This window comes from Polypterus senegalus, chromosome 3 (genome assembly GCF_016835505.1).
Source record: "Polypterus senegalus isolate Bchr_013 chromosome 3, ASM1683550v1, whole genome shotgun sequence".
In the NCBI taxonomy this organism is placed as follows: domain Eukaryota; kingdom Metazoa; phylum Chordata; class Cladistia; order Polypteriformes; family Polypteridae; genus Polypterus; species Polypterus senegalus.
Genome location: NC_053156.1, coordinates 217,237,740 through 217,262,436, shown reverse-complemented (window position 1 = coordinate 217,262,436; position 24,697 = coordinate 217,237,740). Strand labels below are relative to the sequence as shown.

Genomic DNA, 24,697 nt, shown 5'->3' with positions numbered 1-24,697 from the left:
GTACTTGCACTGCTGCCATCATCCTACACCAGGGGAGGGTAATGTCGGTCCTGGAGGGCCGCAGTGGCTGCAGGTTTTGGCTGCAACCCAGTTGCTTAATTAAAAACCAATCCATGCCATTCTCAGATGTTATTTAATTTTATGGCTTGTTAGTTTGCAATGTTAGATTCTTATATCGTAGATTTTTTTTTTCCTTCCACCCATATCATCCAAATGGTTTGAAGCCTAAAACAGATCATTTTCAGTCTGTCACATTTTTCTCAGGTGTTTAATTAAACCAGATAGTACCTGATGAATCCACGCAGGTATAATCAGAAACAAGTTAGATGGAGAACTGCTGGCTCATTTGTATCTTATTGCTAATAAGGAGCCATTAAAAACAGTGAATGTAGCTGTTTAAGGGTGAAATAAGCAATTAAGGGTGCAGAACCTTAACAAGCGAGACCACCAAAATGAAGCAGATAAATGTCATTTGAGCAAGAAGTGCTTCATCAGCAAAAATTGACTTTTCATTAATAAACCGGGTTGGAATAAAAACTTGCAGCCACTGAAGCCCTCCAAGACCATCATTGCCCACCCCTGCCCTACACAATTCTTTTGTCATCTCTGCAGACTTCATTATTGTATGTGGATAGAAAATGCATTTGCATTTCCACTAAAGTTAAACATGATCACTATACAGTATGTTCTTGACCTGAATGTGGTCTGTGTGCTCTATCACCAAAGCATTTATGCCATGTTTATCAATGTCATCAAGTGCCAATCTGACTATGATGTATTTTTAAGCAGGTATAAATGAATGTATTGTACTTTAAAAACTAATTTCTTTTCTTGGGTTGACCAGACTCCCAAAGAGTGCGTTCTCCTGGTGGCAGAAAGAGGAAGTCCTGGAATGTGATTACTGCAAATATTCATAATAAGCAGCAGAGGACCAAAGGCCACTTATGCCGAGGTAATGGGGCCCTTGGCCTTAGATTAATCACCCGCAAAGGATGGGAATGAGTCAAAGACATAAAGCAAGCCTCGAAAATGGATGGTCTAACTAGTTAAGAACACTGGCAAAGAAAATTTTAAGAAAACATCAAAGAAGCAGCTAGAAAGACAGGGATGAAGTGAAGATCCTGGCAAAAGATAAGAAAAATATAATCATTGGCTCAAGACCACAACACTGCAAATTATAATAGAAGATAAAGTAAATACAGTTAGGTCCATAAATATTTGGACAGAGACAATTTTTTTCTAATTTTGCTTCTGTACATTACCACAATGAATTTTAAATGAAACAACTCAGATGCAGTTGAAGTGCAGACGTTCAGCTTTAATTCAGTGGGGTGAACAAAAAGATTGCATAAAAATGTGAGGCAACTAAAGCATTTTTTTAACACAATCCCTTCATTTCAGGGGCTCAAAAGTAATTGGACAATTGACTCAAGGGCTATTTCATGGGCAGGTGTGAGCAAGTCCGTCGTTATGTTATTATCAATTAAGCCCAGGGTGGGCAAACTCAGTCCTGGAGGGCCGCAGTGGCTGCAGGTTTTTGTTCCAACCCAGTTGCTTAATTAGAAAATAATCCTTGCCAATAATTTAATTTCATGACTTGTTAGCGCTTTAAATCTGCCATGTCAGGTCATTCTCATATCCTAGATTTTTTTTCCTTTCTAAGGATATTGTCCAAATTATTTGAAGTCTAAAATTGAAGAGTAATTTTCAGCCCTTTACTTTTTTTTCTTCACTTTCCTTCTAATTATTTAATTAAACCAAAGAGTGCACATTAAATGCACACAGGTGTAAATGGAAACTACGTCAATGGAGAAAAGCTAGTTTCTTTTGTCACTTGCATCTTATTGCTAATAAGGAGCTAGTAAAAACCAAGAATACAGCTGTTTAAGACTAAAATAGGCAACAAGGGTTCAAAATATTAATGAGCAAGACAACTAAAATGGAGAAGTGTTACTTGAGCAATAAGTGCTTCTGATTAAGTAACTGGGTTGGAACAAAAACCTGCAGCCACTGCGGCCCTCCAGGATTGACTTTTCCCACCCCTGAATTAAGCAGTTAAAAGGCCTGGAGTTGATTTCAGGTGTGGTGCTTGCATGTGGAAGATTTTGCTGTGAACAGACAACATGCGGTCAAAGGAGCTCTCCATGCAGGTGAAAGAAACCATCCTTAAGCTGTGAAAACAGAAAAAACCCATCCGAGAAATTGCTACAATATTACGAGTGGCAAAATCTACAGTTTAGTACATCCTGAGAAATAAAGCAAGCACTGGTGAACTCAGCAACGCAAAAAGACCTGGACGTCCACAGAAGACAACAGTGGTGGATGATCACAGAATCATTTCCATGGTGAAGAGAAACCACTTCACAACAGCCAACCAACTGAACAACACTCTCCAGGGTGTTGGCGTATCGATATCCAAGTCTACCATAAAAAGAAGACTGTATGAAAGTAAATACAGATGGTGCACTGCAAGGTGCAAGCCACTCATAAGCCTCAAGAATAGAAAGTCCAGATTGGACTTTGCTAAAGAACATCTAAAAAAGCCAGCACAGTTCTGGAAAAACATTCTTTGGACAGATGAAACCAAGTTCAACTTCTACCAGAATGATGGCAAGAAAAAAGTATGGAGAAGGCGTGGAACAGCTCATTATCCAAAGCATACCACATCATCTGTAAAACACGGTGGAGGCAGTGTGATGACTTGGGTGTGCATGGCTGGGACACTAGTGTTTATTGATGATGTGACACAGGACAGAAGCAGCTGAATGAATTCTGAGGTGTTCAGAGGCATACTGTCTGCTCAAATCCAGCTAAATGCAGTCAAATTGTTTGGGTGGCGTTTCATGATACAGATGGACAATGACCCAAAACATACAGCCAAAGCAACCCAGGAGTTTTGTTAAAGCAAAGAAGTGAAAATTCTTGAATGGCCAAGTCAGTCACCTGATCTTAACCCAATTGAGCATACATTTCACTGGTTGAAGACTAAACTTCGGACAGAAAGGCCCACAAACAAACAGCAACTGAAAGCCACTGCAGTAAAGGCCTGACAGAGCATTAAAAAGGAGGAAACCCAGCATCTGGTGATGTCCATGAGTTCAAGACTACAGGCTGTCATTGCCATAAAAGGGTTTTCAACCAAGTATTAGAAATGAACATATTATTTCCAGTTATTTAATTTGTCCAATTACTTTTGAGCTCCTGAAATGAGTGGACTGTGCTAAAAAATGCTTTAGTTGCCTCACATTTTTATGCAATCTTTTCGTTCAACCCACTGAATTAAAGCTGAACGTCTGCACTTCAACTGCATCTGAGTTGTTTCATTTAAAATTCATTGTGGTAATGTACAGAACCAAAATTAGAAAAAAAGTTGTCACTGTCCAAATATTTATGGACCTAACTGTATGTTAGCACAAATTCTCACAAGTCCAGACTGCCACTCACTCACTTCTATGCAGCAAAGTAATTTTTTCCCTCAGTGCTGATTTCTGTCCCATAGATTCTGGTAGATTTGTGAAATTCAAGAAAAGGTGACGAAAAGGGAAGACAGTTTCAAGAGAGCCATGAGGCAGAATATACATTTGTGATGAACCGAGTGGTGTAAAGAAAATGAAAAGATGGCAGTATCATTTCATTATCATTTTTGACATCCCTGTCTTATTATTAAGTTAACAGTTTTATTTGACAATTAAATGGTATTTAGGTTTATTAATGGTCTCAAGTTATCAAATTACATTGACTGTGTGAATTATTAATTATGTTTGATTCATTACTTGTTTCCATTTGTTAGCTTCTTCATCGAAGTGTATTATTTCACAGTGTTTTGAGATATAGCTGGCTAGTTAATATATTAATTGCTTTTCATTCATTCATTCATGCTTATTTATCTTCTTCTTTCGGCTGTTCCTGTTAGGGGTTGGCACAGCGGATTTCTTTTTCCATATCTTCCTGTCCTCTATATCTTGCTCTGTTACACCCACCACACACATGTTCTCTCTCGACACATTCATAAACCTTCTCTTAGGAGCACTTTAAAACAACAGGAGTTGAACCCAAAGTGCTGTACAAACCATATACTGTACCAGGTAACACAATAAAGCAAGAATTTAAATAGCAATAAATAATACAAATAACAGACAATTGTAAAATTAGGACAAAAGGTGATCAGACAGCTCTCAAACTGAGTTATAAACCAGGGAATAAAAGCAAATTTTTAGATCAGATTTCAAAACAGGCAGTGAAGAGGCCATCCTAATATTCAGGGGTCAACCGTTCCACAGTTTTGGAGCCAAGACAGAGGAAGTCAGGTCTATTCTCTGTTTCAGCCTAGCCGTTCAAGCAGTCAGCAAAAGCAGATCAGCAGACCTAAGAGATTTCACTGGGGAGTTTGGAATAATCAGGTCATTAAGGTAGGAGGGAGCCAATCCTTTTATAGCTTTGAAAGTAAAGATGCAAACCTTAAAATTTATCCTAAACTGTATTGGAAGCCAATGGAGGGATGCAAGTATTGGGGTGATTTGGTCATGCTTCTTACTGCCTGTTAAGAGGCTGACATACTACAACGTTCTGTACCAGCTGAAGGCAGGAGAAGGAAGCCCGACTGACCCTAGAACACAAGGAATGATAGTAACTGAGCAGCGATGAGTTAAAAGATGTTCTCAAAATCATTAAATAATAAAAAACAAGGGCTTGACTTTAGATAAATGTCTTAGTTGCTAAAGGCTTGACTTTACTACTGAGCTAATTTGATTGTCCATTTTAAAATCGTCATCCATAATCACAGAGTTTAAACTTTAAATAGAGGATTCTGAATTTATCTTAGGTCAGTAAAAATCTTTTACAAAGTGCAGTAAAATAATGAAGGGCAATGTGTACAAACAGTGCAAGATTCTTATCTTTGTACAGCAAAATCTACCGAAGCAGTTTTGTTCAATACCAATAGGCTTGTAGCATTTTCCAGTGTAATACTTTTTGATTGAGTAATTAATGTTTGAGTTGTTTTTGGATTTATAAACTCACATCCGGTTACACAGACTTCACTTGGAAGGTGGTCAAGTCATGAATGTCTAAAATATGTAAGCTTACTGAAAACTTATACATACTAAGGCATATGGGGTTATCTCAGTAGAGCAAAATCTAACTGAGCAATCTTGCTCTAAATCATCTGGCTTTTGGCATTTTGTAATGCTAATAAATATGCCAGGGTTCTTTCATATTGAACCATTTGCTTTTTGAGTTATCATGTCCAAATGTCCATTAAAAGGAATGCAATACAAACTGAAACACACACATCACTTTGAAGGTGGTCAATTCAAATACTTCTTCTCTATGTAAATGTGGTCAGAGCAGGCTCAATCATATGGGCAAACTAGGTGGTCATCTAGGAAAGCAAAGGTTTTGGGTGGGTTTGGGTTCATATCCAATCTTTGTAACGCACACAAAAATCCAAGCTGGACAAGCTCTTCGATTAAATGCTCATTTATATAACACAAAACTCTAAGGGTTCCCTCCACCAACCCACTCTTTCATGTGATTGCCTTCAGAACTGTGTGGGTTTTGGTGGGACATTTTCATCTTGGTCTAGGGCAGCTAAAAACTAAAGTCAGCCCTGGCTAGGGTATAATGAGAAAAAGTAAACACAAGGGGTCCTAAATTATTCTAATTTTCAACTTTTTTTTACGGAATGAAGTTCAGATCCCAGACAAACTTGCCTCCAATTCTGTAAACTCCAGTTTTGGAATTATGCTAAGCAGAACGATCCCAGCAGCACTGAGCAGAAAGCAGAAGGTAACAGTGGAAAAACTGTGTTCCTCACACCAGCAAATCAATCCAACATACAGGAAACCATGCCAACCCTAGTGGAATGTGCAGATCCCATACACATCCTGACTGGAATTTAAACCCAAGACTTTGAAGAAATGAAACACCAGCCCTATGTACTGCACCATCATATTGTCCATCAAGATACATTAACTGTATTTTAAAATGGCAGGATAAACACTTTAATAAGTCTTTAAAAATATCTCCATTCTAAACTCCAACATTGTTAAATATAATTCTTAAATAATAATTATAAATGTATTCCATGCAGGACAAAAATATTTCTTATTCCAGAAAGAAACTGTAGCAATTTGTCGTTGTTCTTACTTTTGATTTTTTCACTGTTGTAAAATCAAATAAGAGAATTTGCTTTGTGGTGTTTTCTTTGTTTTTCCAGTTTTCATTGCTCAACAGGCTTGCGTGTTCTGTTTTTACCTTGCAGCCACATTAAAGGCCCTGTATGAACTATATGATCCCAAAATTACATTTGAAGATTGATAATTTCAGTTTTATTTGCAACATTGCCAGGTGGAGTGAACATGTTGATACCAACATGTTTTAATTTACTGGAAAATGATGACTAGGAACATAAAACAATCCACTACCTACAGTACAGTGCCTTCAGGCACAGGGTCAGAGGAGGAGATCTCCCAAGTTGGCACCTCCATCGAAGCTGATTTTTCCATGGAGCTCTGCCATTAAAGTGCTGACTAGGCCCTTAGAGATCTGACAAAACAGTCATGCTGCGAGGTGGCATTGACAGTTTGTATCTCTTAACAGCTAATAGCAAATGATAGTATAAGCACCTCTAATGAAATGGAAAGCAACAACTTAAGTTTCCGACTGTTTCTAAACTATCGGCTAATGATATTATAAACATTTTAATGAGCTGAGGGACCATACAGGAAGCCTTGGTGAGCCAGTCGATTCAGTATCACTGCAATAATATAAATTTTGGTATTAGCAGTTACTGAGTATTTCCAATGAGGTAATATATAAGGAAATTATTACATTTGTATCCTGGGCTTAGTTTAAAACTCTAACAGAGACAATAAAAAAGGGTGTCACCTAATAAAATAAGAGAACATGGGAAAGATGATATCTAAATAAAATTTAAATATATGTAGAGATTTTTTAGGGTAGATTCTTTAGTATAGTTTTTCTGTGATCCCAAAACTTTCTTCTAATACCAGCTTCCCTACCTATTAACAAATGCATGAAATTCCTCTTGCTTGCTTTAGCAGTCTTTAGAGACAAATTGACAATGGGACCTTTGTAGGGAGTTGGGGATCTGTGTGCAGCCATCATATTTGTCAATAGTTGGGTAAACAGCAACACTTGCCCTTTAGCCTTCTCACTTACTTAATTTTGTACCACAGAGCTACTGTAACTTTAGTCATACACAGCCTCTACCTACAGGACACCGTACTGACAAGATAACAAACAACATATTAAAAAAGGACTAGATAGATAGATAGATTTGAACTCATACCAGAATGACTTATAAGGCATGAAAATTAAAAAGAAGGAAAAGTTCTTACTTGGCAGTCACAATCCCACTGGGGCATTATGCAGACGTATTGCTGTTGATATAAAGGAGCCCCAGTGATGTTTCTTGACACAGTTCTGCTGAATAAGTCTTTGGCTGAAAGTCCTCAGTGTTAGCATGTCAGAGAGAGGATGTGCAGCATTATTCATAATGGCACTTTTGTTTTGATTTTCTACTTTTCTACAACCACCAGGGGGTTCAGAGTGTGTCCCATAACTGACCTTGTTGATTCGGTGGTCCTCTCTTGAAGTGATGTTACCAACCCAGCACACCACAGTTTACAAAATCGCACTGGCCATCACAGAGTTATAGAGGAGGTGAAGGATGTCACTTCCCACATTAAAGGAACACATCCTTCTAAGAAAGGGTCTGCTCTGCCCGTTCTTATATAGTTCCTCTGTGTTCCAAGCAAGGTTATTATAGTGAACGAAAACTAAAATTAAAACTGAAACTATTGTTAAAAAAAACATTTTTGTAAACTGATATAAAACAAGTAACAAAACCAAAAGTAAACAAAACTATTAAAGTAGCTAGAAAGACTAACTGAAATAATAATTTACTAAAAATATTTTTAGTTTTTGTTTTTGAATGAATACTCTTGTTGTTAGTCTTTAACCCTTGTAACTTTTAACTGTAAAACAGAAAGACATCCAACATGAGCTGCCCTCATATATTTACCCAGTGATTGGCGGCTTGTGTCGGAGGGCGGGTGTTCATACAGCATTTGTAGGGCCCTATGGAATCCATTTTATTTTATAACAAATTCTGTTTTATTTATTTATTTGATTTATTTGAAACAGGTTTCACCGTTTTTCCTTGATTCAGATTTTGGGTGTTTACGTTTTTTTTTTACTGTAAGAAAGTAGTAACAGCTTCAACAAAACAAACAATAATGAAATTACAGTAGAGTCTTATCCGACATAAACAAGCCGACAGAACGTCGGATAAGCGAAAATGTCGGATAATGGGAGGTGTTAAGAAAAAGCCTATTAAACATCAAACTATGTTATAATTTTACACATTACGAACCTAATACTGTGGAACCTCGGTTCACAAACGTCTCTGGTTCAACAAATCGGGTTATGACCAAAAAGTTCGCCAAACTTTTGCATCTGTTCATGACCACACACTAGGTATACGAACGAGCCAGTTTCCCTTTTGGTTTGTGCGCGCCGAAGATTTCCGCACGTGTTCAGTCTCTCCCTGTGCATTTCTTGTGCAGCAAGAGAGGGAAAGCGCGAGAGAGACACAGACAGACACACGCGCGTGCATGCATGCATGCGAGAAAGAGACACATGCGTGCACACACACACACACGGGAGAGACACACGCGTACATAGTCGCGACAGAGACACACAGGCGCGCTCACGCACGCACGCACACACACGAGAGAGACACAGGCGCACGCACGCACACGAGAGAGAGACACAGACACGCATACACACACGTGAGAGAGAGAGAGAGAGACACAGGCGCACACACACGGCAGTTTGGGCTGGCCACATAATCCACTGTAATCATGTTTTACAACAAAACAGAAAAATTTAACTGAAAAAAATGAACTACGCTCACGCTCGCAACTTGCAGTTCTTGTTGCCAATTGATGCGTTTTTTTGCGGTGGGACGTCTGATAATACAGAATGTTGAATAAGCGAGACTCTACTGTACCTTTAATGAAACAGCACACTAGCACAACTGAACCTTATTTTTGCAGTTTCATTCGTCAGATAGAAGCCCAGATCCTCCACGATGTTTTATGCTGAGATTGCAGCAGGACAATGAGTGCCCTCCAGAATTGTAAGGCCGGGTTTATACTTCACACGATGCAACGCATGCTGCAGCAGACGCTCCTGCTACGCAAGAGTTTTACTGTTTATACTTGCATGCTTACTTTACATAAATCTGGAAGAATCCACCAGGTGGCAGTGCGAGATATCATCACAGTGAGAACAGGTTCGGCTTCGCTGTGTTGTGAATTGCCTGGAATACCCATTAAATTCTGATGACACCTTACCACAATATCTCTGAAAAGAATGTTTAAATCGATCAATCCAGGGATATGCCCATTCCAGCAAGCATTGGGCATGAGGCAGAAACAATCCCTAGACAGGGCATCAGCTTACTGCAAGGTGAATACAAGCACTCACATACACTGGCGTCATTTTAGTGTCACCAAAATCTGCATATCTTTGGAAGGAAACCGGAACACATTGTGGAAAACCAGCAGGAAAACATGTAAACTCCAAGCAGGGAATACTTGCGATGTGACTCACTATGAGACAGCAGTGCTACCCCTCCGGCACCATGTCACCCCAATGTGTGTAATTATTAACAGTATTCATTATTTAACCAAAATTAACAATTTATCTGTAAAATGTAACATACATACTTTAATGCATTTCATCATGAAAGTGATATCAAGTATAAATCTAAAGATTCTAAATTTGCAGAGTGTTGGAATATCATACATTTAATGTGTTCTGTGTGGTGATGTATTGCTGCTTGCTGCTGCTGTCAGGTCAGGAAGAGGTCCAAGAAGCTCATAGCGATTAAAAATTGGGATGATGTTTACGACGGTCTGCTTTAATGATAAAGTAAACTACAAAGTTAAAGTGGACAATTCGAGATTAAAGCCGAAATTTCCACTTTAATCACAAAATACATCGTTTCACCCATGTCCTTAATTTCTTTCTCTGTGGCTCAAATACAGCGCTGTACATTATGTTGCTGTTGTGAAGTTGCAAAAAAAGACAGCACAAAAGATGGTATGTGAGACTTTTAAAATGTATTGTATCATTACGATTGGGAATATGCGACGCTTGAATATAAAAGCACTAGGAATGCATCCGTGTGTCGGCATTTTGCTTCACCACATCGAACCATTAATGAAACATTGAAACATGCACACTGAACCTAGCGGCTCTCTGTCACATGTAGATAGTAAACAGAGACTCTGACATCACGTTCTGACTTTTATTACACTGTGACCCCCGACTTTTTGCTGGTACTGCAACTCGCACACGCGTCAAGTGAATGCTGGGAATGTGTGGCAGCCAAGATGCGTGTGCGTAAGCATTCTGAGCGTAAAGTATAAACGAGCCCTAACAGCTGTTAGTAGTTTGCATCCTTCTGAGTTGAAGGTTAATTTCACTTTCAGAAAAAAGACCTGCTTTTAAGAGCTCATTGCATCTGAGGAGAGGCCTGCTCTTCTGCCCAGGTTTGTAGGTGCTGAGTTTATAATGGAAGAGTCAAATGTGGACATTGCGTGCACCGTCACCACGAAGCAGAACATTTATTAGATTTCGAAACATCGGATAGAGGCACGACTGAATTTCTATGAAGAATTGCGTTCGCTTGAAAAACAACAAACTAGAAAATAGTATCTGAATGATAGAACTACAGATTATTCAATCGTTTAATTTATTGGGAAATTTTGTAACAGACACCCATTCAGTCTCTAAATTCCGCACATTTCCATTTTTAAACCTAAAATCCATTTTTAACTGTTAATTCCGTCCATGTTTTCCACATCGTGGAAATCATAGGGCCCTACATTTGAGGTGACAGAGCAAGCTGAACACGGGCATGTAAAGCGTGTGAAATAGAAAGTGATTTACGTGGTGCCTTTTTTGTGCTTGGAGTATATAAAGATGTAATTCAGACGCCTGACATCGGAATGTGCTGGTCAACAAAACTTTTACCATATGGACAGAAAAATCACGAATGAGTAACGTTTCAGTTTATTTCTCTAGTGACTGCTTTTTGTTGACAGTAATTCACCTGCCACTTTGCACAAGGTACTTTACCTGAACACATACTCAAATTTTTTTTTTTTATTCATGCAGCTGAAGAGTCCGATTTATATAACTTTTTATTTTACAAAAATTGTTCAATATATTATTAATTTGAATTGATTTGTTGTTGATGGTTCTTTAATGTACATAATATAAAATAATGCAGTTTACTCCTCAAATATCCATCCCCATATCTGAGTATACGAGAAAGTCTAGGGGAGACCACTGTCTGGCAGTTGACACTATTACTCATAAACTGTACTTTTGATTTTCAGACCTCCAACTGTGTATTCAAACTTAACATTTTTACTTCCTATTTGCAATACTTTATATTTACTCACATTAAATTGCATCTCCCACTAATCTGCCCAAGCCTGTATGCTGTCCAAGTCCCTCTGTAATTTAACGGATTCTAGATTATCTGCAAATCCACCTAGCTTGTTATCACCTGCAAACCTTAACCATCTTGTTGTTTATATTTCTACCCAAATCATTTTCATATATTAAAAATAGCAGAAGCCCCAACACTCCTCCCTACACCACTCTTTATTTCACCCAGCTCTGATAGGAATTAGAGGGTTATGGTACAAGGAACCCTATGTTTTAGCCAACTCTGCACCCATTTGCACACTACACTTTGAACACCCACTTCTTTTAGTTTGATTCCCAACTTCCAAAGTTACACCTTGTCAAATGCTTTTACATACATTAATTCTGCATATACATATGTGTCAATTAGTATTTAAATGAAAATGTCTAGTGAGGAAAAAAAAACAACGCAGGAATCATTTCCTGTCATATACAGACATTATATTGCGGGTGTTCTGATAGTACAATCCCTGCTTTGCCAATTATGATGACAATCTTGGTGATCTCAATTCTTAAGATGCATTGGAGAAAGAAAAGAAACATAAAACATCACAGTGGAAGGCAGTCATGCACACAATTCTCTCAAGCTTCATATGCATAAAGCATACAATTATTCAACTTAAAATCTTTTATTGAGAACATCTGTCTCATTTAATATTGTCCAAAATGTTTCCAGGGCAAGATCCAACATGCGAATGTTGCAATCAAGCTCCAGATTTATTGGGTCATATGTTTTGGGCATGCACCAAATTAACCAATTTTGAACAAACGTTTTTAAATGCCTTTCGTACAGCCTTGGTGTAACAAACTCTCCTAACCCATTAATAGCTGTGTTTGGTATACTTCCAGATGGGCTTTTCTGTCCCCCCTGGCCATTGAACCTTACTCTTATTCGATGTTAATTAATGTTGATTTATTTTGTTTTTCTTATTGTGTCTTTTATTTTTCTATTCTTTATTATGTAAAGCACTTTGAGCTACTGTTTGTATGAAAATGTGCTATATAAATAAATGTTGTTGTTAAAGTGGAGAAGGATGAACAAACTGTAATTGCCTTTACTTCACTGTTGGCACGAAGACTTATCTTGCTCAACTGGAAGAATCCTAGCCCCCCTCTTTTAAGTGAGTGGGTAACTGATATTATATACTCTTTGAAATTGGAAAAAATCAAATTGTCACTTAGAAGATCTGTACAAAACGTTTTTTAAAACCTGACAGGATCTAATCAACAACATTTTAGAATAAGCACTTACATTGGGGAAAAGGATTTTCTTCCCCTTTTTAATTTTTTTTTTCCTACTCTGAAAGTTTTACTCTGTCTGTTGGCCTAGCTCTCTTTGTCATGGGTGGGGGTTGATTTACACTTAATTTTGTCAAGTTTGAGTTGTTTGTATGGTATGTTACTTGCTTTTAATCAATTTAAAAAAATAAATAAATAAATAAAACAGAGAGAATTTACAAAAATTAAGGAAGAGAAAGTGTGGTTGTTTGTTAATGGTTGGGCAGGGGGTTCTGGTGTAGTAAGATTTTCCTCACCATAATGTTTTGGTGTGTCTTTGTATAGAAAATACTCAGCTTCCACATTGTTACAAAATATTCTGCATTCCCCCGCAGTGATGTAAATGAGAGGCACAAATGGAATTGATTTTACTGTTATTAGACAGATTACTTGAGTGACACAGCTGCAGAAAAGAACACAGGTAAACATGGAAGTGTGAACAACGATTTAGGGAGTTCTATGCCTTATTTTCTATAGAGCAGAGAGCCATATGTCTTATTTTCTTGTAATTTTTGCGAAACCCTGTGCAAATGGAAACTTTCACTCATCACTGTATGAGTAAGAGTCGTCAGAGGTTCAGTTTTTCTGTCTTGAAAAAATTGCCACTGTCTTAAATATATAATGTTGGGTAGACTATGCATGGCAAAGAAACAATTAAAGAATAAGTGATGGAAGACATGAAGCTGAAACTGCCACTTTCAGCCAAATGGAATATTAATCTACTGCCATAAAGAAGGACATTCCCTGAATGACTTAATAAAATGAACATTGACTCTTGACTCTGGTTTGATCATTCATTCCAATCAAACAAGAGACTTTCTCCACATACTTTCTTTGCCTAGTTGCCTCACTTCCTTCAGCTCTTTACTAGTGCCGTGGTATAAATCATGCAACAGACTCAAGATGTTTTTACTTGCCAGAACCGATATGATCACACTGATAATGCATAATAAATAATGCAATGAATTAAACAAATGTAAGAATCATCTTGTACTCTGAATACTTGATAATTAGGTAGTGATATAAAGGACAGGACTACCAGGGGAGTGAGTCAGTGTGTTTACATGCACACATATAATCAGGTTAAGGGTAATAAGCCAATAAAGGCAGAAACCTGGTTTCTTAATAACCCGTATTTACATATGCAAATCATCATTTGGAGTTCTCCCTTGTCAAAATGCTTCAACATTCATTAAACTGCACAAAAAAAAGAGTTAAACATCATCAATGACCATCATGAATTTGAGAATAACCATATTACCTGTGATAGTTTTTCTTAGGTTTTATTAATATGTTTAGTCAAACTGATACTTTATTTATACTGTACATTTTTTTTTTTGCCAGATTGCACACAACACATTCATTCCTTCTTGGCTGTATAATTGAATCCTGAAAAGGACCCGGTACATGTACTTCTCACTTTAGATCCAGTGCTGTTGGAAAAATAAAAGCGTAGGTGATTTTACTTCAACGAGGTAATTATGGTGCTAGGTTAATCGTTATGTGACAGATTTTTTAACATGTTACAATACTGTTCTCAGGACTGTGTTGCTGAGTTTAGCACTGTACATTTAGCTCATCAACATAAATTTAGCTATTTCTGAAATACTGAGACAGATTATTTCGGCTAGGAGAAAGAATAATGTAATTGCCTGAACAGTTGCCTCTGGAAATGCATTTTGTGGATATTTCTACCCTTGGTGCAAGCTGAAAGAGAGGAACAGACAAGTTCAGACTACAAACTCCTTAACAGTAACCCGGTTAAGGGTTTACATTGCCAAGTAATTCGATTATTCATGGAGAGAGCTGCCTCTGTTAAGCAGGTTTCTCAGAGACTAATAACACAATTTCTCTAAATTAAATAAGGATTTATATGGCATTTTAGAAGTCGGGTCTTTGTGAATAATGTAAACACGCTAAATGAGACAATTAGGTCCACCTCCAAGGGTAGTTTGTCTCCAACGGCAAAACAACATGGTGTTTTAAACATTTGTAAGCACTTTTCAAAGCCTCCAAAACATCTCCTGGTTCTTGCTTTGCTTTCTTTTCTTTTCTTCTCTTCATTCTGGAATTAGCAATGACAAAAACAGAGGCGTTGGCTTTTGAGTGACACAGGAGTCCCAAAGGTTGCTGGATTTGGTACAAACATGAAAATGATGGATTTTTCTTATTCCAAAATAACAGAGAGAACTTCTTTTCTCTGTCCAAGTTCAATGTACTCACCTATGGAGAGTGTTAGAGACACAAACTTACATGGGGGACTAGTAAGACTCACCATGCAGAAGGCTTAGCCAAGAACATATAATTGGCCAATAAAAACAATTTTGCTTCTCATTGTAATAAATGAGAGCTCCATCAACTGGTAATCATATTTGTACCACCTTGCAGATCAAGTCATGGACTACATGCAAATTATGAGACAAATATAAAATATAAAAGCCTTGTTGTCAGAGTAAAAGCCTTAGAATTTCAGCAGCCAGAGAATTTCAATCAGTTTATCCTTATTTCTGGCAGTGGGTTAGTTTAATAAACTCTTAAAATTTTTCATGAACTAGTTGAACTCTCACTTCAAATTTAACTTTCAATTTACTTTCATTATATTGAAGAAGATACAGATGGAGTGTAGTCTTAATTATTTCTCCTCCAAGAGTGTGCACTCTATACCGATGGCCTGCAAATTGATGCCAGACTTCTTATAACTATTCATTGTGTTCCTTTTCAGTGATTAACTGGATGCCTTAATAATGTATCTATAAAAACAGTGGGAAATGGCTACACCGTGTGGACATGCCAAACTGCAATATCAAGACTGACATGATATTAAACATTACACATTTTTTTTTCTTTTTCATTTAAAATTACTTAAATCATTTTCATTTATGGGTACCCTTTTTCACATTATATACTAAGATGAAATCAATTTATTTTACAAAAGGTTCTACAATTATTGTTTATCCTCCATTCACTTAAAATGTTGATGTATCTCAATCAGTTTTTATGAGCTATCATTAAAGCTATACTTGCATCCTTCATAAAAAAAACTGGCTTGGCAGTGGATCTGGTCATGGGCCTTAAAACTGCAATCCCATCAGCAGTTATGCACATCTTAGGTCAGTGTACAGGCAAGTAACATTTTCAAAAAAGCTCATTTAGAAGACAACATCTTCCAAGTATTACGACCCAGAAAACATTATTAGCTTTTCAAAAATAACATTTACATGTTATGTCCATAGCCTCTTCTCTAAAGCAGTCAACCTGGTCAATCAAATATTCAATATATCAACTTCCTGCCTCAAATTTAACTTTCAGTTTCACATACCCCTTATTGATGGCATTAGAGGTGGACTGTACTCTTAATTATCAAAAACATATAATAACCATAATTTCTTGGGAATTGTATATTATATCATCTTATGGTTGTCTATCTGATCCAACCTGTCTGCTTTGCTCCCTAGCCCATTCAATCTTTTCTGGTGGTCAATCACGTTTGAGTCATTAGCATGGCTGCTGTGCCAAGGAAGACGAATAGTCTATCTAGTAGTGTATACACTCCTCAGTAGCTGTCTGAAAGTAATGGTACCATGACCAGGTGATGAAGGTGTTCGCTGAACCCATCATCAGCAACTATACACAAAATGAGCACTGACACCCATCAAGATGGATCACTGTCGTCATCAGAACAGGGAAGAGGATTTAGCCACAATCAATGACATCACCTTTGCTGCTGGCAATAGCTTAAAACTGGAAGCTGAATGTTGGCCTAATAAGGCAGCTTAAGTTTGCTGATATTACATTGATAAATTTCAGGCCAGATACTGTCATTTAGTTTTGGTTGAACTTCATAATTCCAGGCAAGACCAGATAGAGGAGGTATGTGAGAGAAGAAGAGCCAAGTATGCAGACTTGGTGCTTAAATAACATATGAACAGTTGGATTACATGGTGTGTGAAATAGGCTGTATGGCTGGACTCCTATGTGGAAGCAAAGCCATGGTGCTCTGCAGAGAATCCCTGCTGAGTAATTGGGTTGGAGCAGGGCCTGGGATTGAAGTCTCTCAGGCATCCAAGAAGCACTGAGGGAGTGTGATGGGATGACGTAGGTTTGGCTCCGTGCAACCAGACTAAGGCCTGAAGAGGCAGATATACTGTAGGACACAAGTCGGGAGAGAGCAACTGAAGCTGTCAGCCTCTTCTCCAGCTGATAAGACCTGCTGGGGTAAGTGTGAGGAGCTATTAACAGGTTAATAATCTCTGCTAGTTTTCCGAAAGGATTTTAATAATTTATTTAAAAATTATTTTTTTTTTTTTAGCATGCACATGAGCAATAGATTTTATCATTATTTATTAATTTGGATTTCCACTGTTTGAACTTTGGGGTTTTGAACCTTGGAATGGATTTATAGAAACAAAACAACTTTGTAGCATGTTGCACCATCTCTCTTGTGTAAGTGTCCTCATTGCACTGGCTCATCTCAGTTTAGAAGCACAATATTTTTAACATAATTTTAAACCTTCAATCCAGTGTTGGGTGCTGGTTCATTGTTAGGAATACTCATTCCATCAAACCAATGTGGTGTTCCAATCAAAACACCTTGGGTCAGTGAGAGGACACCCACATAAACATGCAGCAAGTATGCAAACTCCACACCGACAGCTGCCAGCAGGAAACTGAGGTGAGGTTTAAGGGCTCCAGTACTGTGCTATGTGTCATTACACTCCCAGAATACGTACATTAAGAATAATAATGATGTTTTGTACCAGACAGACAAGGTAGATAAGAAAAGGGGTAAATGAAAGGCAGACAGACAGCAAAGGTACTCTAAGATAGATAGATAGATAGATAGATAGATAGATAGATAGATAGATAGATAGATAGATAGATAGATAGATAGATAGATATTTACTAATCTTCCTGGGGGGATTAACTTGTTCCACCAGCAGCTCGGAGCTTAAATTCAGTACAAAACAAACTGCAAACAATTACTCTGATGCAAGACTCCAGACTACACATACACACCCACAATATGCTCAGCAAGATATGTAATGTTTACTCTCCATAATGAAATATCAACCATATTTAGATGTGGTGTCTGTTATAATTTGTTAGGATGAAGAGTGGCAGAAAACGATAAGGCATTACATGGTATCAACTCTTAGCACTATGCACTGGACCTAAGTGGTGACTAAAGTTGCCCAAAAGCAACTCCTCATGGAGTGAATGGGTCACATTGATCATGGTGACCTCTAATTTATCCATCATTCTCTTTTCTGCTACTTCTCCAATAAGTGGAATCTAGCAGTTTGTGAAGCATTCCGCTCATTACCCCATCTACTGATTTTTTCATTATTTTAAAAAGAAATATTTCTAATGCCCCATTCATTGGCATAATGGACATCAGGGCTTTAGTTGAAACTAGCAATTGGTTTGAATTCAGTGAGTCCAGAGGACATCATACTATCCACAACAACCAACTTGTTTTATTATAGTTCCATTACAGCATTGCAAAATTCTTAACACCAACACCATCTCATAAGTTCTCATCAACCTAAGCCTCAGAATGGCACAGAACATTCCTGGTTGTGTTACTGTCCTATTAGTTTTGGAATATCACTGCTAAAGAAGTGCAGTGGAGTTGGATATGCTAAAGATGTAAAGGCGTAGAGCAGCTCTTGTTGTGTTGTCCTATTGATTGGTGTACAGCAACTGGCCTCTTTGTGAATGCTTCTCTGTTCTACCCATCTAGTCTGACAGTCAGAGCAGACTCTGCCATCAGTTGTCACTAGAGTGAACCATCAAGCAAATCTCATACAATGCAGACATGAAACACATGCTGAAGCTGACCTTCAAAATGTCTGTGTAAAAAGCTTCTTTAACAACTGTCCAAAATCTATGGTAAATTCACATGAAATGTGCAAGTATGACTTTTTGCTTTGTATTTAGACAACTTGTTTAATGTTTTAACCCTATGCAAATGGACGAAGGTCCAAGTTTTTAGAGTCCTGGAGCCTCATGTATAACGCCGTGCGTAGAACTCGCACTATAACATGGCGTAAGCACAAAAGCCGAAATGTGCTTACGCACAGAAAAATCCAGATGCAGGAATCTGTGCGTACTCCAACTTCCACGTTCTTCCGCTACATAAATCCCGATCAGCGTGAAAACTAACGCTCGTGCACGCGCATTTTGTAACGCCCCAAATCCTCCCAGAATTACGCCTCTTTGAATATGCAAATCAATATAAATCGCCCTTAAGCGCAGCCTTCTGTGAAAAGACAATGGGAAAAGCACGGGGAAAATATAGGAATTTCAGCGAATACCAAGTGGAGGCAAAGGAAAAACATACTATTTGTTCAAATAAACCGTGGTATAATCAACAAAATGAAGTTGATCGAGTGACATAGCGTGTTGGAGAAACTTGAAAGCTCACATTCACAAAATCGCACAGTGCCGGAAATAAAAAAGAAGTCACATATCAAAGTTGCCGTGAAAAGAAGAGTTGTAAGCCCACTGTCTGAGTGTCATATGAAAGTTATTAGGGTACAGAGAAAAAAGGCACACGGTGGGGAAAAAGCACGAAATGTCAACTTCAATCTCGACATTTCCACTTTAATCACGTAGTTTATTTTGTCATTTAGTAGAACATTATAAACTTCATCTTAAAATCGTTTAATTAACCAGTTTCTCAAATCACATCGTAATTAAAGTAGCACGTTAAATGCTTTGTTTTGTATTTGATCTTCTACTCGTATGTGCTCTGTGTGTGTGAATCACTACTTGCTTCTTAAACTGGCTCTCTTCCTCCAACTGGACACAGAGTCCATTACATTCGTGATATTACAGCTCTCTGAATAACTAAAATACTGAGATGTATACGTGATGTCATTTTCATGATGATAGGAGCTAAAGCACATTATTAAACATGTGTTTCATGAGCCTCGTGCTCATGACAAGCATTTATCTTTTGTCGAAATTTGTCGCTGCGTTTTTAGCTGTGTTGTTATTTTCTCTTTCTGTTTTATATTCAATATATATTGGCGTGCCGCCCCAAGAGTCCTTGCTTTTCTTTCCCCAAGTAACCGATCGCCACACAATCAGCTCTGTAATAGACGTTAAGCCATCTGTAAGCTTAGCGCCGATTCTTCAAAACGTTTAAGAACATTGAAATATCTTCGTAGTACATGTTTAATTATTCTATCCTTCACGACACTCCCAGTGAAGAATATAGATTATTTAAATGAAGTTAAAGTTTTATGTGTATAATTTAACAAACATATTTTGCTGCATTTCACCTTAAAATGATATCGTCATCATATGTAAATACGCGCTTTATAAAGTGGCCCAGGTTGTGAGATATTATAACTGTAGTGCAAGTTTACAGTGGGGTGATTGTACTTATAAGTACAAACAGTTCTACAAGGAGCAATTGATTGAGTGCATTTAAAGTTCTTGGGATTAAACTGAGGTCCGTACAGGAAAGGCTTTAAAACGTTTTGCAGTGGCTGACACAGCGTGTACTTAAAGCTGTATACCGATAATTCTCTTTCCGATCAGCTGCTGCTGTGATTCACACTCAGATACAGTGATATAAATACTCCGAGTCGTGCAGTGAGAGTAATATGGAAAAAGATGATCCGCTGTGGCAACTCCTAACGGGAGGAGCTGAAAGAAGAAGAAGAAGAAGAAGGTGCAGTGAGAGTAACAACGCTAAAGCAGTTATGGTATTTTGAATACTATGGCTGTTCCCTGACCATTATATTGTTACGAGTTAATTACAATCAGATGCATTACACTAATAAACAATATGCGGTTAGTTTCAGTGTATTTATAAAGCCGCGTCATGAAAATAATGAGTAATCACACCGGAAAAGTAGCATTGCTTTGACGCTGGGTGCCGCCAGTTTGCAAAACCGAGCGGAGAACTTGCGTACGACAAAGCATGAGGTACCGTGGAAAAGTGCGTGGCTTTACGCCAAGTGTAGGTTTTATACATCGCGATTTGAACGTGGAAAAGTTCTTACGCAACATTTCTGTGCGTACGCACCGTTTATACATGAGGCCCCTGGTGCTTCCCGTCTTACTATATGGTTGCGAGACCTGGTTGCTATCCAGTGACCCAAGATGAAGACTGGGCTCCTTCGATTTGATTTTGTGTCAAATGAGCAGTTGCTCCCAGAGTCCTGAATGATGCATGTGGCACAATTCCCCGAGGGTGATCTGGCTTGCAGGATCCTCATTGTTGAGGACCCGAGTGGCTGGACCAGGACAAGAGGATGCCTATGTAACACCTGGCTGCAGCAGATAGAGGGTCATTTCTGGATGGTGGGACTGGATCACGTGTCTGCCTGGGGGCTTGCCAACCAGGATCCTGAGCTGTTTCGTTGTGCGGTGGGTGCGGTAATGCTCTATACCTTTGCATGCTCCCCAACCTGACCTGACCAATACAGACTAAGATTCTCTCTCATCTCCTGGTTATTTTGCTGATAAAAAAAATCCTACTTTCTCCCTTAACATGACAGAAGAGGTTTGTAAGTTAAGAATTACTTAGTTCTACCTGTGACAAGCCATTACGAAAGAGAAACTGTATCTATCTATCCTATGTGATTGCTGAAAATAAGCAGCAAAATACAAAAATAAGATGCAAAATACACCATGAAGATAATATGGAATAAACATGAGATTCACACAGACCCAGCAAAACTGATTTTTTTTAAATATACTTATGTATTGAGGCAATTTTGTCACATCACAATATCCTAGGCAGAATTTCAGTGACAGAAACAAGTGCAAAGATAAAGGTGAAAACCAAGAAAAACATAATGAGTACAACCCAAATTATATCAATATTCTTGTACCCCCTGGCAATCCCCCCTGAAAACATATGTGTAACTTGCAACAAATTCTGAGGATCTCACATTTGGTGTCATTGGGTATTTTTGGACTCACACCTATGTGAGCAGGCTGGTGATGATGAGAATAAGTCATCAATTAAATCAATAAAAAGGAGCACACATTCACATTTTATGCAATATACACACCTTTGCGGAAAGTTTCCGTTAAAAACATGTGTGTTCTTCAGTTAATCAGTGACTATTTTTAACTCCACATGCGTTAGTGTGAGAAATAGCCCTTTATTGGAATAGAACCTTTCCAAAAATGGTTCCTCCCTTTCACATAATGTTGCCAGAGCAAGCTCAGGTTCCCCTGGTCATAAAAGTGGATTAACAGGTTTCCAAAAAAAAAACGGGTGGTTGGAAATTCTACTAACATCATTTTTATTCATATCCTGGAGTAAAAATATTTCTCATTGGAGTGAAATATAAGGAATGTCTGTTATGTGAGAAACTATCCTTATACTCCTCATTCAAACTTTATATATTTTTCAAATACACTCAATTCAATGGCAGGATCATTATGGAGTGGTGCCTATCTTAACAACAATTGGTGCAAGTAGAACCCAACCCTGGATTGTACGCCATTCTGTCACAGGTTATGCCGCCATTTACCCAACTTTCAAGCTGCCAATCAGAACAAGCCATGGATGGCATGCCAGTTCAATACTAGGCATGTTTCTACACTAGATACTCTTAATCCCAAAAAGCTAGTGCCTATCTTGGCAGCATTAGGCTGAAGGCTGAAACCAACTCTAATAAAGGTGCCAGCCCACCACAGAGCACACTCACACATACACCCTCACCGTAAAAGTGTAATTACCTGAAAGTAATACAGTGCATCCGGAAAGTAATCACAGCGCATCACTTTTTCCAAATTTTGTTATGTTACAGCCTTATTCCAAAATGGATTAAACTCATTTTTTTCCTCAGAATTCTACACGTAACACCCCATAATGACAACGTGAAAAAAGTTTACTTAAAAAACTATTATTAAAAATAAAAAAATTGAGAAAGCACATGTACATAAGTATAATGTGGAAAAAGTGATGCGCTGTTAATACTTTCCGGATGCACTGTAAGTATATCTTCATTTTATGGAAGATATTATGATTACTGTGCCCTGTATGCTTTAACTTCACGCTAAGGGAAAGTCAATAAATTAGGTGCCCTCTCAGTTCTCTTTCCATATAGATGGAGGGTTTCTTGGTCTTAGTGTACTGCTCATTAGTACACCAGTTTTTTACCAACTGCTCAGTTGTGTCACGGTTAAACACTCACAAAGGGATATTGTTCCACGTATCACTCATTTGTCAATTTGAAGAAGCCTATATGTCTACAGATTTCCTGAATCAAAAAATGTGTGTTTTTTTATGAATATTGGATGTCTACTCTCCAACAAGCACACAGATAACAAAACTAAAAACATGGAATGCTAGCAATGCAGTGCAAAATAAAATGGCAAAGGAGAACAACACTATAAGACAAGTACAAGAATGTGACCACTGCACTTACTGAGGATTACATGACAAACTAGCAACATGTCAACAAAAGTAGAACAGGGGTTGATAAGGTTAGGATAGATAGAGCAGAATGATGAAAGCTTAACAGTCCTAGAGTCTACAAGAGGCACCAGAGTATTCATAGACTGAGAGCAGCTTGGAGATCAAGGCAACCTTATTTCACATTTTGGGAGCAGAAAACCAGAAACTCTGCACATTTTTAGTTCTTATCCTCACAGATTGTGGAAGGAGGTTCTTCTGAGCTTACCAAAGCTTGTATATTCAGATAGTTTCTTGCAAGACATGTTCCACTTTCATTCCTCTATAACAGATAGTTTTGAAAGAAAGTACTAGATTAATAGATTTTGTTACTGCATGTATCAACTTTTGATTAAACAGAATAAGTTACTTGCAAGAGTGTCAGACAGATAGATAATAAAGGAGCTAAATAAAAAGTAAATAAATATGAAAGGAGCCATATAAAAGATAAATAAATAGACATGACAGACATAAAAAGGTCTACAAGATAGATGGGTAAGAGTCACAGTTCACATTACTTTCTTGTGCAAGCACACAGGCAACCATTGAAAATGCAATTTAGAGCTCTCAAGGTCTATATATGTTTTGCTTTTCATTCAGGAAGGAGCTTGTAGTTCACCAGCCTAGACATGCTCACAAAAGGTACACATTTCGTATCAGTGGAGTACTCTAACCAGCTGATGGTCCACAACTCTTGGTCTCCTACGGAGCCCATAGTAGTCATAATAGATTTATACACCAAAAGGAAACAATTAGAACTGTAATATAAACAATTATATACCCATAGTATTGATGTGAATAATTACAATATATTTATTAACTTTACCAACATACACAGTGTGAACAAATATTTCTTGTAACAACCTGGCATCCATTCCAGAGTTTGTTTCTGCCTTGTTCTTAGTACTACACAGGATTCTGAAATGGAGAAAGGGATGGCAAGAGGGTTGGAGAACTTTTAATTGCTAAAGATATTAATGATTTTGAGAAGGAGAGGAGAGGTTGGGAACATGCACTAATACAACACATTGGATCAGATAATTATTAGAAACACAACTTATGTTAATCAAATTATTTGAAACTTATGTTGATTTTTTAGAAATATATACTCAACATCGCAGGAAGGATGAACAATATTGCTTTGAAAATAACTGAAAAATCTTCATGTCTAATGTGTGTATTGATCTGTATTTCTTCAAATATCCATTCATGTATCTAAAAAGGGGAAAGTGTAATATGTATGAGCTACTCATAGATTGATTATATACTTTATTAAAAATATAATTTTCTAATTAGTAGATGTGAGACAGACATAAAAAGGAGCTACTCGGATAGATAATAAAGGGGCTATATAAACGATAGACTGATAGACAGACAGATTCAGTTAGTGTATGTCAGGATATCAATCTAAAAATTCGGGCTCTGTATGTTGGTGAAGTGTTGCACACAGTCTATGCG

At 37.8% G+C, this 24,697-nt stretch overlaps 1 protein-coding gene across 1 annotated transcript in view; it reads right to left on the bottom strand.

The window, feature by feature from the left end:
- The window catches only part of scara5 (scavenger receptor class A, member 5 (putative)), a 501,271-nt gene that overhangs the window by 471,549 nt on the left and 5,025 nt on the right, over positions 1-24,697 (bottom strand). The window lies entirely within an intron of this gene.